Source organism: Petaurus breviceps, unplaced genomic scaffold (assembly GCF_028583685.1).
Source record: "Petaurus breviceps papuanus isolate PSGF00001 unplaced genomic scaffold, PetGlider_PUasm1.0 90702, whole genome shotgun sequence".
Classification (NCBI taxonomy): domain Eukaryota; kingdom Metazoa; phylum Chordata; class Mammalia; order Diprotodontia; family Petauridae; genus Petaurus; species Petaurus breviceps.
The window spans coordinates 9,852,274-9,867,273 of NW_027187317.1; the positions used below are offsets into that span (position 1 = coordinate 9,852,274).

Here is a 15,000-nt window from a genome sequence, read left to right on the forward strand (position 1 = left end):
AAGAAAGAAAGAAAGAAAGAAAGAAAGAAAGAAAGAAAGAAAGAAAGAAAGAAAGAAAGAAAGAAAGAAAGAAAGAAAGAAAGAAAGAAAGAAAGAAAGAAAGAGAAAGAAAGAAAGGAAGGAAGGAAGGAAGGAAGGAAGAAAAAAGAAAGGAAGAAAAAGAGAAAAGAAAGAAAAAGCAAAAAAGAAATTAAGAAAGGAAGGAAAAAGAAAGGAAGGAGAAAGAGAACTAGATAATGAATGGTTAGATAAATAAATGAAAAGCAACATTTATAAAGGTTCTTATTACACCTCATATCCTGTCCACAACATGTTATGCCCTGGTGTGCATCACATTCTTACTTTGCCTATTGCCAGATATAAACAGAATAACAGTAACAAAATCTGGCTGACAGATTAAAAAAAAATCTGGTGTTTAACAGTGTTCTGCTCATATTGGGGTGTTCTACCTCACTTAAAGTTTGCAAGGGACATTATATACCACCTATGCTGGTGGTGTTATATACCACCTCTTAGAGCCTTGGGAAGTAGATAATATTCCAATATTATTTTTCTTACCTTGTGTATGATTACCATCTAAAATGACAAGCTAAGAAGCATCAGCCTCGGTTCCTACTTGGATATTTCTGACTAACAACAGATACCGATCTCTTGACTGACCTTCATATTCATTAAAGTTAATAGTAGCCCAGATAATCTCAAGTTATTTCTATTTGGTGTTGAAATGTATTACAGGTTATCTTTTCTAGCAGGTCTATCTTTCTAATTTCACCTTGCTTATGTTAGTAAAATATTCGACTGAGTCTGTATTCCCTCTTATGGGTGAAGACATCTGGACACATGAAGGATACTGAGAAACTGAGAGTCTGGTAATTGAGTAAATGACATCTCCAAATGATGGAAGGGGCAGAAATTGTTACTGTCAGGTTGGTACTTCCCCTGTGCAAATAGTGCTCTAGAGAGTATTTTAAGGCTTGAGATATCGCCTCTAAGTTAGAAGATGAAGTGACTTCTTGTGATATCCAAGATCCATGAGTCACCGTAGAGGACAAAGGTAACCTGCATCCTAATACATGGTTTTGATTGACAACTCTTTCAACTAGAGACGATCTGTTTTTGTACACTTTCCTCTCCCTTTCCTAAATAGGAAGCCCATTGCTGCTAGGATCAGCAACTCAGAAAACACTTCATCATGGACTAAGGGATGACTGTATTTCAGAAGTTCCAACCTTCCCTCTAAGGTCATGTCACAAAAAGGTTTGTAAAAAGCTTTGAGATCCCTGGGAGATGCAAGGCAAACAATTTTGAAAGGAAGAGCAGAATTGCTGGAATGAGCTTCAAGGCTAAGGCCTTGAGCTTTAAAAGTACTTGAGAGGATGTTTGGGACAGAAATCTTATTGCCATATTGAAATGGCAATTTTCCAACTTTTTTCCAGAGGGGAAAAAACGAAATAAATTCCTCATCACTAATTCATTTGAAAAACCATGCCTTTATCTTGGATTGATTTTTGTGTTACATTTACTAAAAAGATGGACTTTACTTTCCCTTTATCTAATTTCTCTGCCTGTCATCCCACCCCTCCCCCATACGTGTTCTCAGCAAATACAACTTTGCCCAAAGCTATTTAAAACTACCAGATCTTTATTTTATAACTTTCTAACACTCCCTCTGCACTCTAAAAGACCCAGCAATAATAAACACCAAAGCTGATTGTATACAACCAATATATGGGAGATGTGGTTTCTGAACATTTGTTGGCTACTGAGAGGCAGCATGGTAGAGGGGATAGATGGCTGGCCTTAGAATCAGGACAAGTCACTTAACCTCTCAGTGTCCTAAGGAACTTTCTCTAAAGATTAAATTATAGTCTGTGTTGCTGATCTACATTTGTAGAGAGCATATCCACACTGAGAATTCCCCACCCCAATGAAATTACAGGCCCAACTCCAAGTTTGTATAGATTCACAATAAGGAAAACTCCTAAGGTCCCTTTTTTTAATCTTATGCCATTGATGTTTAGGGGGAGGGAGATGGAGAAAGGGAGGGAAGAAAGGAGAGAGGGAAGGAGGAACAGAGACAAAAATAGGGACAGAAAGAGAGGGAGAGACAGAAAGAAATTTGTAAGCCTTTTAATGTGGGGAACAGAGGAAAGAGAGGTAGTGTATGGAAAACAGTTCTATCCAATGAGAGAACTTGTAGTAGAAAAGAATGAGCTTAGTACACTAATATCCAGTGGTATAAGGCACTGGAGGTTGGATGGGATGGTGTGTGTGACGCCCCGTATGTCAGTTCTTTCTTATTTTTCCCAGGTCGGTGTTCTGGTCTGGAGAACACTTATGAATAGGATTCAATAGTCACCAAAGTCACCTACAAAGTGCTCACAAAATCTGGCTTGTACTTAGTTGTGCTCCTTGGTAACAATTAGTGCTATTCCAGGCAGTAAAGGGCTTATGCTGAAAAATTAAATCTCTGTATTCCCAGTAGGTCAGTTATCAGGCCCCCAAGGGCATGGCAGATATTCAGATAGACCCAGTGGGGGCCTCTGTAAAGACTCAAATGGGGTCCCTGGAGATTTTGACAGAGATAATTAAGCTGCAGAAATGGCACAGAAGAATCAGGGCCTCTGAATGGAACTCTTCTGATTTACAAGGGCTATCACTCCAACCTCTTAAAGCTTTGCAAAATGCCTAGAATTATTTTGCTCTCCCTAGTGATGTAATAGACCTTGTTTTGAGAGAACTCACATTTGGAATCTTACAAAGTTAGAGCTGGAAAGACCCCAAGAGGCCATGGAGTCCAACCTCTCTATTTTACAGATGAGGAAAACCAGATCCAGAGAGGTTGATTGATTTCCAAAGGTCACAATGTCAGTGTCAGAATCAGAATTTGAACTCAGGTCTCCTGATTCTCTGTGCAGATCTCTTTCCAAAATTATACTATCCAAGTCAGATTAGAAGACTTGAAAGGAACCTATTGTTTGTTCTTTGGGGAAAGTTACTTTTGAACACTTAGATGGCGGTAGGGGTAGGGAGGGGGAATGGTAATGGGGTTGCAATGGAAGCAAGAGTCAGCTTCTATTCTTAAAACCCTTTTTACACTAACTAGTTATCAGTACCATGAGAAGAGGGGGAAAAACCTAGAAAGCTCCAATTTTCTCTATTTGATTGATGCAATAGAAGGGATGCAAACAAAGACTTGCTCCACTTAAGCAGTAAAGACAAAGCAGTCTAGATCACTGGGTGAAGGGGCTGGGGTTGCAGTGGATAGAGTGTTAGACTTGCAGCCAAGAAGATCTGAGTTCAAATCCAGCCTCAGACCTTTACTAGTTTTGTGATCCTGAATAAGTCACTTAACCTCTCTCAGACTGTAATCTCATTTGTAAAATAGAGATAATGATAGTATGAATCTCACAAGGTTATGGTTGAGTTTCAAATGAGATAATGTATATACATGCATATATATATACATATATAGTGTGTGTATATATATATGTATATGCTTTGCAAACCTAAAAGTACTATACAACTGTTAACTGTTATTATTACTTTTAATTATTTGTGATGATCTCTTTGCTAATGAACATTTCAGGAGTTAAAGTGCCTCATGAGGATAACACTGAGGTAGTTAATAGGTGGGGTCTGGAATTCTCCTGATTTTGAACCAAAAGTTGACTTTCTTCAACTTCTACCCAAAGGTCCTCTCCCAACAAACATTCTTTTGTGTCACTGTCAAAGACCACGTTTAGCCTGGACGGTCCACATTTATAATCCAGGGTGGCATTTCTGCTGTTGTTAAATGTCAAATCAAATGATATTCTTGGTGGTAACACCAAGTCCACACTAGGCTGATGGCAACTGTCTTCAGTAGATGTTTTCTGGATGCAAACTAAGATATACAAGATATTTTATCTATAAAAAAATTAAAAATATTCAGATAAAAGGGCTGATTTCTTCATTTTCATCCAGCTGACTGACGTCATGTAGACATAGTCATATTTGCCATGGTTACTGAGAATTGAATACTCTGTTCCTGTAGCAGCTGAAAGATAATTCCAATAAAGGAGTGCTACCAAGATGCTCATCCCCAAATCATACTGCTTCAGAGGCTGAATAGCTATTGTGACAATGGGGAAAAGTCCCTGCTCACCTGGGTTATACAAGTCAAGAATGATGGGTTAAAATCAGGAATGCTGGCCTGATCATCTGACATACCATGTATAATTCTAGTCTATACCCCTCTGGAAAAACACATTGGAGCTGCCAAAGGTTCAGAGAAGGGCAATTAAAATGATGGCAAGGATAAAGCAGTTTCTGTATGAGATTAGACATCAGGGTTTAAGATTCCATTCTAGAGAGAGGAAGGCTGAGGGGAGATAAGATTTAAGTCTGTTAAGGCAGGAAGGACATGGATAGGCTAGCATTAACGCTTTTGGGGCTCTGAAATGGAATGCTTAAGATGGAGCCAGGAAGACTTGAGTTAAAATCCCACCGCAGACACTTGTTAGTTGTGTGACTCTGAGTAAGTCTTAACATCTCACACCCTCAGTTGCTTCACCTGTAAAATGGGCATCATTAAAGTACCTGCTTCAATAGAGCTGTGAGGACCAAATGAGCTGATACAGATCAGGTGTGTCGCCAGTCTTAATCCTACACAAACATGAGTTGTTCTTGCTCTTGTCAATCTTGAGTGTTATGATCAGAAAGCACCGCTTGGATTTTGGAGAATATAGTTTTTGGGCAAAGGAAAAAGTGTCATTTTTTTTCTCATCTAGCTGCAAATTTAATGGGACTCACCTTTGAGAAGTGGTGCATTCTGAAAATAAGATTTATTTTGCAAAAAGGTGAAATTAATTTATAGTTTTGTGCATGTGTATGTGTTTTTCCCATGGAAAGTTGGAGATAATCTCAGAATAAAAAGGGATTTTGGCAATCATCTGATTCAACCCGTATCTGAATAGAAATGCTTTCTATAATATACCTGACAAGCAACAATTCAGAACCTGCTTGAAGACCTCCAGGGGGGTCTCCATCTCCAGACGGTTCAAATTGCTAGGAAACATGTCCTTATTTTGAACCAAAAGTTGACTCTCTTCAACTTCTACCCAAAGGTCCTCTCCCACCAAACATTCTTTTGTGTCACTGTCAAAGACCACGTTTAGCCTGGACGGTCCACAGCTATAATCCAGGGTGGCATTTCTGCTGTTGTTAAATGTCAAAGTATGGCATAGTAGAAAAAAATAATGAATGGCAATTCAAGAGATATGGATTCTACTCAGATAGACCACCTAATGTTTTTCTGGTCCAGTCCCTTCCCTTCTCTGTGGTTCAGCTTTCTTGTCTATAAAAATGAAGTTGGACTCTTTCCTCTAAGGGCAGATTATCTCTGAGGCTCCTTCTCACTATAGAAATTTATGACTCTACTTACATATCAACAGAACAATTCCCCACACTAGGGTCTGGCTCAGTGATCTCGAGGGGATGGAGATCAGAGAGGTCAGTGATCTGGTACAATGTGACAACTCTGAGTCTACCAAGAAACAATTGCTTCCCTTGGGGAAAACTGTTTTTTAACCCATGCCAAGGTCTTTGTCCTACAGTCTTGATTAAAATTCACTGGAAGTAGCATGGCCATAACCTCCCAGAACATGTGCCACTCACACTGAAGCATCTTCTCAAATCTGAATGGGCTTTAATCAAAGATGAAAATAAATTTTAAAAATCTTCTGCTGGGGTAGAGAGTAATGATGAGTGTTATAGTGGGGAGAGATGGAAGAAAGAAATCTGATGAAAGCACTTCCTGGAGGAGCTGTCTGTAATATATTAACATAGTTCAATTAATTTACATTAAGAAAAACAAAGAAACTATAGAGCATGTCCTTATCACTAATCGCTGCTTAAGATAGTAAGCTTTAAATCTCTGCTAGTTAGTAGAGAGACTAACACATATTAATGAAAGAAACAGGACTGACTCTGAAGTACTATCTCTGGAAGATTAAAAAAATGTTTAGGTAGTAAAATAATTTTCTGTTTTCAAAAGGGCCAAATGTTAACCATTCCAAATATTTAATAGTAGGTCAATGGTCTGGAGGGGAGAAGGAGGAAAGCAAGGGGTATGTGTGTGTGTGTGTTTGTGTGTGTGTGTGTATGTGTGTGTGTGTGTAGTTTCCATTCAGAGAAAAGAAGACTTCAATCCAGTACAACCTGCATAGTGAGGCATGAAGAAAATTTCCTGTGCTCACATTCAAAGCATCTTTTTGAAAACCCTTTGGTAAAATGTAGCACTGTGTGGAAAAAAAATAAAAGAACCAGGGAAAGTGAATGGGGGTAGGGTGAAGGGAGTGGGATAAAGAAAGCATACAATAAGCAATATCTAATATCCCTTGAATCTGTTCCTGCCAGCCATCATAAACTGTAAGCAACTCCTTGGTACCTTTTAAAATTGTAAGTTAGAAAATGTTAACTGTCATTGTGGGGGGCCTATTCAAAGTCACTATTCATTTGAGAAGTGAAAAAGTAGGAGAGGTCATGAGGGGTCAGATGGCTTAGGAAGGGTGAAGAGTCACCTTGTTTCTCATTGTGGACTTTGGAGTGATTTGGGCAAAAAAAACCCAGGACATCTGGAGTTCAAAAGTCGAGGAAAATGGGGAAGAACCATGAAGATGAATAGATGATCATCAACCACACAAAAGAATGAAGCAAAAAGAAGGCTGGATTTGGGCCCTCACGTCTGGCAAGGAGGCAGGCAGTAAGGCTAATGAAGCATTTGCGATATGGGACGTATGCCAGCGTAACAAAGAAGATGTGCATCAGCTCTGCAGATGTGCCAAAGCCCCCAGAGCAAAATAATGACATAATCACCATCAGTGTCACAGACCAGACTGTACACAAGGTGACATGGGAGAGAATAAATAAGACTCTTTAGAGGCCTGTGATAAACACACAGGAAAGACGAACCATCTCTCACGACTCCTGCCGCCAAGCCCTGAGATACCGGGGCACCTGGGTGCAGTGAGTTCCCCCATCCTTGAACCCTAAGGTGATGACTCTTGGAAAAATGGGTGCTTTGTTCGCCTCCCTTAGAAGTCTTTATACTAGCCCTCCTGTTCTTGTTGAAGATGGTCTGAAGTGGCAACAGAAATCTGAAAGGCTTGAGAAGGATTTGTTTGAGTGGAAAGAGCTGAGAAGAGAGGAACAAGACCACACAGAGGACAAGGAGAATTTGGTATCCCAAAGCGGGGCCCCAAACTTCTGTCAACTTCAAATATAACAAACTCTACCAGAGTTGACTTGGTAAATGCTGGAAAGATTTTTTTTTTCTGGGGCATGGGGACTCCCATTGGAATGGGAGTCTGATAAATTATCAATAAAATGGCAACCCAAAGTTAATATTACAAAAAAAGGAGGAGGTATTGGTACAAGAAAACCAACAATCAAGCCTTATTTCAAGCAGTGTCTCTAAGTATCTCTAATCACTTGGCAGTGGCTCTCTTGGTAAGATAGGTATTTGTGTTAGTACAGCTGTCTGGCTTTTAGGTGACTTTTGTCAGGTTTAAAGTGAAAGTCTGTTTGGGGACTGAAAGAACAATGATAAGCAAACGCCAAGAAGAGCTTCTCACACAAAGGACTTGGCTATACCAATGGCCCTTTTCATCGCTTCTAATGAAAGATTCATAAGAATAATTTGAATTTTTTATGACTCCCTTTTTGGTGTGACTTTATGAGTTGTGTCTACTTCACATACAAGTTCTCCTTAAATACAGGGAAGTCTATGGTGAAACATCCTGAAGAGAAACTTAACTGAGACAAAAAAAAAAAAATGACCATGCTTCAGATCTCCTTCCACTGAAAAGAAAATTCCAGGAAGTAGATTTTTATATTTCATTTTTAAAAAAATGCCCTGACTGCCCTCTCTAGTACTGAAGTATAATATGGCTTAAAAACAAAATAAAACAAAACAACTTATACCTCTCTAATTTACTAGTTCAACTGCACCACAGAAGAATGATTATGTTTGTTTTCCTTGGCTTCACCCTATTTAGCAGGAACCGTAACATAATGATCATTAATAGACAGTCTTTTTCCTACATTTCTCAAATGTGCTGCACATCTTTGTTTGGTGTTTTAGCCAAAAAGAAAAAAAAAAGAAGAAAAAGATGAAGATAGTGTTGGTTTTGTTTTATGTCATGTTTAAAAAAATTTAGTGGTAAAGATTGCCTGAAACCATTCACTGAAGGTGAAACAAAAGGATTCTCTACCATAATAATCTGTTTTCAGAAATCATAGCTTCCATGTGAAATAGACAATATTTGCTAAAATGAAGGCTGCTTTTCAAAGTTTATAGAACGTGTTGGAGAGAAATGAATATATGTTCATTAACCTTTCTGCCATATGCCTCACAAAAGAAAGTTATGGTTAAAAAAAGCAAGAAAGAGAAGGCTGATGAAAAAAATTTTTTTTCTGCCATCTGAAGGAAAAAAATGCCAGCTTTGAACAGGTTTTAGTTAGCTAAACAATTCTGTTTAATCTAGATGAAATAAACATGCAAGTCTGAGAAAAGGCTGTTAGAAGTTTCCATTTAATCCATAGATGGGCTGAGTACAATGATAACGTCCCACTGAAAGCTACAACCACCACCAGCAGCTGTTATAGAAGAGAGCTTGCTCTCTTGCTCCTATTGATAACCCTTTGTGGAATGAAGAGAAAGAGCCGAGGGAAGGAGAGCTGAATGTCAGACAATAGACATCGCTACATACACTGTCTCTGAACTTTCCTCATCTCTGAAGGACAATTAATTATGAAGGCCTTAGGGGTAGGTCGAAGCAAGGGAAAAACCTACTGCTGTCCCAGCACTCCAGTTGCTATCTCCGTGTTTGTTAAATGGCTTTGCCTGTTGGGGTACAGCCACCAAAATAGCCAATAGACCATTTGGGGTGGGATAGGGGGAGGGAGGTAAGGGGGAGAGCAAAAGATTTTTTTGTGTGTGTGCGCCTGTCCTTGTATAATTCTATTCTCACTGTGAAATTATCCATACACAAAACACAAGGACAATTTTTTTTTTTAAAGAGAGCAGAGCCACAGGGTAGGTTACAGTCAGAAACGGCCTCTCAGTGGTGTGTTAAAAAGGATGGTCTTTTCACCAAATCATTTCACAGAGGCAAAACAGACAAACACAAAGAGTTGAGACTTTTTCTCCTACATTAAATAGAGTAACTGATAAGGTCAGACATATGATACCTAAAGACATGAATCTGTGAACTCTTGAAGTCAAAGGACTTCTCTGTGCAGAGGAACAATCTTTCAAAGGAAATAGATCATAGAACTCCACTGAATCCCCTTTAAACTTTATGAAGCAGGAGGAGAAAAAGCTCTAAGTAGGAAAGCTTGACAGAAGAGCCTTGAACTATTTTCTGAAGGAAAGATGAGACCCTCCCCAGGCTGCCACAAAACAGCTTTTTTTTTCTAAAGGCTCTTCTGAACTTTGATATGTGCCAAGACACTGCTATTGAAAGCTGTATAATTATGTGCTATAGCCACTGTCGAAAATGCTTTGTTCACCCCAACAAAGAACAATAAGCAAAGCAAGGCGACATTACACTCTATCTTTTTCTTTAAGAATGTTGAGAAAGGTCGTGGAATGCTATAACTAATAAAGCTGTTGAGTAAGGAGGTTTCAAAGTTGGTCTTTACTGTGCTTGAATATAACTCAATGACAAAAAGACACAGGGAGCTAAAAAATGTAATGACATTACCAAATAGATGATAAATCAATGGGCCTACTTCATTATATTGATGAACACCTTGAATACTGAAAGGACAGAAATGTAAAAAAAACGAGGCCTCATTTAGAAGCTGAATGTCCCTTCGCCCCCTCCCAACTCGGAACTTGGTCCCTTTTAGAGTGTTTTCCTTCTAATTCCAGGAAGCAATTCTGCAAAAGAAGTATATCCCCAGAGAGCAATGCACACACATACATGTGTGATACATATATGTATATATACATATATATTAAGGGGGGAAGGGAAAGAGGAAGGGAGGGGGAAGAGAGATTTGTTTCTGAAAGAACCAGGTTTGTCACTGGTAGAACAGGAAGAGAAAAAAAGGAAAGGACATCTTCTCTTCCTTGCTACCCACTACACATGGATTGTGATTGCTCAAATGAGTTGATAGCTTCTAGGCCAAAAGACTAAGTCTGTCTGCAGTATATATACATGCACTAGCTTTCCAAATGATAATTCGCATTAAATATCTGTTTGGAGAGGAGAGGTGCTCTTCCTAAACCCACCTGTCCTCATTTTTCTTTAAAGAGATGATGATATGGGTGAAAGTTTTCCAAATGCACTTGCCATTCTCCCAAATGGCAAACATCAATTTTGTTTCATTTGGTTTTGCTTGGGGGTGGTGGAGTGATAGGATAGGGGGAGTTACTTTTTGAAAATTCCCTCTCGACAAATCACATGAAGTCAGCCCTGGATAAGACCAAATGGGAGGCAGGAAAATGTTCAACGATCTGTGGAGATAACCTGCTTGCCAATAGTCACCCGGAAAAATGTCAAATGTACAGGTGGCCATGGCTGAACATCTAAAGGGTGAGACAGTGGCATAGAGGAAGTGGCATTTGAAAGCTTACTAATCGATGGATTAAATCCTCCTTCTCTTTCATCCCCATGGCTCCCACCCAAAACACTGTGGTCTATGGTGAACAAGGGCAGAAATGGTTATTTGCTCTTACTCAGCAGCTCCAAGAGCTACAAATTTACATGAAGACAAATGATTGGTTAGCTGATGGGGCTGGAAGGCCCATGAGCTGAATTCTTCCTTTCTACTCTAAACCTTATCACTAGTCATTAAGACCTTGCCACAGACCCTACAATCAGAGAAAATCCTTAAGTTACCGTAATGGAAATATCCATTGTCTTCATTCCCCACAATTTATGTTTGTTGAATCTTAAATCATTTGATGATGGTTTAGTCATATCTTCTCTAAACTCTCACTCATCACATCAAACTTCCAAAATCTACCATAGTGGGATGAAAAAAATAGGCAGGATGGTGAAAAGAGGAAGCATAATGCAAGAAAGAGTTCTGAATGAATGTGCTAGAGGATATGATCCCAGCTCTGATCCTCACTAATCTGATGACTTTGGGTGAGTAGCTAAACCTCTCTGGGTCTTGGTTGTTGCATCTGTAAAATAAGGGGGCTAGACTAGATAATCTCCAAAGTCCCTCCCAGTTCTAGATCCATGACCCTAGAGCCTGGATAAATGGAACATCTCCTTCTGTAACTGGTAAAATTTGCATTCATTTCGGTAAGGAAATACTATTGGATTCACAAATCAGTCAAATTGATCGAGTCCCTTGTGAAATACACAAAGGAACCTTCGAACAGATCTAGTCTCCATGATGGCTTTGGGTTTATAGAATAGGAAAAAAAAAACCCCAAACCAAACCTAGATGAAGTAGTAGGTAAAACCCAGCAGTAGGTATAGCTCCTAAAACCACCAGAGTCACAGGTTTTAAAAGAGATTTCAAACCTCCTTTTTGCCCTGTCCCATGAAAAATTTCCAGAAGCCCTTCAATAGGGAATGAATACAAAGCAAGTGTCAACCATAAGACCTAGAGAAGCTAATTTGTTGTGGGTAGAAAAAGAACATTTATATCTTGTTGCTAAATACTGCTCTGTTGTACCCTTCTCCCCATATGACTGAGGCAATATTTTCCCTTCTTTGGTGAAATAAATCTCATTCTATCTTTCCCTTTAGGATCTTCTACCATTGCCCCTTGAGTCCTCTTCTCCAGCTCTCCTCATCCTAATTCTGAAGTTGTGCCAAGAACCCTTGGCAAATTTGTAAACTGATATAAGCTTCTGTGTCACTTAGGTATCTCAGTGTTACATGGGCCTTGAAACATCCAAGTCAGCCAATCTTCCTTTTTTGCTTGTCACAAAACTTCTCCCTCTGTTCTCTCTTCCCTTAGGTCAGGAGTCAGAAACCTCTCTTGCCCTTGTGGTCACCACAGTTGGGGGGTTAGAGTGGATATTAGCACTATTGGCAAATGTATGTCATATGCATGGACAAAGAAAAAAAGGAAATGCAAGAATGGAAGAAGGGAAAAGAAAGAGTGCATCTTATAGGAATATGGTAGTAGATATGAATGGGAATAGCACAAAAGAAAATCATGCATCTGATGGAGAAGGGTAGAAAAGAACATGGTAGATCTCAGGGAGAAGGATAGAACTGTCACAAACTGCCCTCGGGGGATTTCTCAAGAGCCCTTGCAACTAGTTTTGCCTGATGGTATGTTTACATAATGTCAAAACAACCAGTTGAGAAAAGAAAATTTTAGTGCTGAAGAGATTTCCTTTTATTGTCTGTGGAGATACCAAATAGTTGATTGTGGGGATGTTTTATTTGATATTATTTGACTTGATTGGCTATTTTAATGCAATCATGGTCCAAAAGGAGTTATACCTCTATCTACCGCCACTAACCAAGAAAATAAAAGATAAAATAGGGATAATTCTTTCCCCACTTGTCACCTGTTTACCCTAGTTCTACTTGAAATTTTTGCCCCATTTCAGTTGACCTTAAGAGAGTAAACAGAAATATGGAAACAAATCAGCACATAAAAATGTTAGTCATTGTATTCAGCTAGAGGTGCTGTATTCATTGTTGGCTCCCAGCCACAAGGCCATACTGGTAAAGCTAAAATGATAAGGCTGGTGGCTTGTTAAGGATCTTACTTAAGCACAGACATCTCTGCACAAAGGCATGGAAAGAAGGGATAACCTTATCTGAGTCTTTTATTAGTACATGCCAAGAACTTGACTCAAAAGTACTTAATATTATTCGAATTGTTCAGGGGTAGGGGTGGGGGTGGGGTGACTTCATACTCTTGCTTCAGAACCATGCTAGAAGCCCTCTTCCTCCAAGGTGCTTTCTCACTGATTCTCATATGTAAAATGAAAATATTTCTAGGGGGAGGAGGAGGAAGAACAGGCACTTAGAGATTTGATAATTTGCCCACATTCAAATAGTAAGTAACAAAATTCCTACCCAAGTCCCATGCTTTATGCACTTAATCCCTCAAAAAAAACTAGGCACATTCCATATTGAATCAAAGAAAGGAAAGATAGCTAAGGGAGCAGTAGATGAGACCAACTCATGAAAAAGAGAAAAATATCAAGCTTCAAGCATATTAAAAGATGAACATAGATTGGTAGGAGGGGAAGAAACTTGGATAGTGTTGAATAGGACAAATGTTCAGGTCACTGGATACCATTCTCACTGTAATCTTCTCTGATTTTCTTGGCCTCTTGAATTATAAGTAGAAATTGAACACCAGTCAGGTAAGGGTTAGACCATACCGTAAACTTTGAGATATCATTTAATGATAGACTCATTTAAGTATATCAGACAAAAAATTCAGAAGTTACCACATGGGTTCTGGGCAAGTCTTTTATAAAACTTGACAGATGCTGCTGGTAGAATACCTCACGCAACATTAATTGGAAATCATGACTGCAACACCAAAGAGAAGCATACACCTCTTTAGGCAGAGGAAAATGGAGTAATTAGAAAAGACACAAAAAATGAACAATATCATCAGGTTGGAGCTATCCAAGTTCATCAGGCTGGAGCTGAGTTTAGTTTTTTTTTTTAAATGCAGTTACAATAATAGGTGATTTATTTTTATAACCAGTGACTTCAAAATGCAGCATCTTATAATTAAAACAGTAGAATAAAGATGTCCCTATTGGAATGAATACTTTAAATATTAGCTTGGCTATTAGGGCTTTTTTTTTTCTTAAGCTTTCTTCTTTATTAGGAAAAAAGTCCATTAGTATCACACATGGATACAGCGAAACCAGTTGAAATGGAAACTTTAAGACAATATTATATGACTGGAAAAGTCCTCATTTTTAATGAGTTCAGCAAATGAAAAAGTTCATTTACTCTGCATTTGGCATGAAAATATATTTATTTTGGATAGCAAATACAAACTGGAGGTTTACAGTGTAACTATTCTATCTTTCAAGGAAAACAGAATAACTTCCCCACACTGAGACTTCCACATTCTGTTCTTTATAATACACCACGTCACCTTGGTCCATAAGTAATCAATTCCTGCCAAAAACGTTAGGAGGAAGGCCAGGGGAAGAGGGAAGCAGGGAGGGCAGACTGAATCAAATGCCATTACTGCTAGGCCTGGATTCAGTTGTCCCTTTGTCTTCTAAAGTTAAGAGCTCCTCTAGGCATTCATGGTGTCTATCTGCATGGGAATATGAACGTTAAGTTATGGAATGTGGCCCAAAAAAGAACACTCTTGCCTTCAGGGTAACATGGCATCTAGCCACGAGGCACTGGCTAGTCCCATCCACACTAGCCCCTCTACTGCATCACTAGGGAAAAGAATCTGCAAAACTCCTGCTCCATTCCCTATCCCAACGTTCTTATTACCTCAATTGGCAGAACCAAGACAAATGTCATTATCAAGAAAAGAACATGGGTTGTATCACAGAAGGCCATCATGCTAACAATAACTATCTGGTGAACCACCACAGCGGCCAATAAACAAGTTATCATAGTCAAAGTCACAAACCTTTTTCAGGTAAATTTTTTTTTTCTGGCCAGTGTTTGTGTCCTTAGTGAAAATCAATAATACATATGAGTATCATCTAAGCAACACGGTGTACACATAGATATGGATATACACATGCAATTCTATATAGTGCCTAAAGATGTACATATTAAAGCCATAAGCTTCTCCCTTATTTTGGTTTCTTCAGAAAACAACAACAAAATATATCCTCCAAAACAAACAAACAAACAAAAATGCCTGGTTATACAGCATTCTAATGGAACTGTGTAATTGAGAAAATAGATAACCATAGCGCCGTTGTGTATCAATCTGTCCATAAGTGAGAAAACTTTCAAGTTGTAGAAACCCTCAGAGAATTGTTCTTCCTGACATTTCCCCTCCTCCTCCCTTACTAGGGAAAGT

The 15,000-nt window shown here is 38.9% G+C and overlaps 1 protein-coding gene across 1 annotated transcript in view; it reads right to left on the reverse strand.

Annotated features, from left to right (window-relative positions):
- Positions 1-15,000, reverse strand: part of PROX1 (prospero homeobox 1) — a 59,072-nt gene that overhangs the window by 18,572 nt on the left and 25,500 nt on the right. The gene's annotated exons all lie outside the window — the stretch shown is intronic.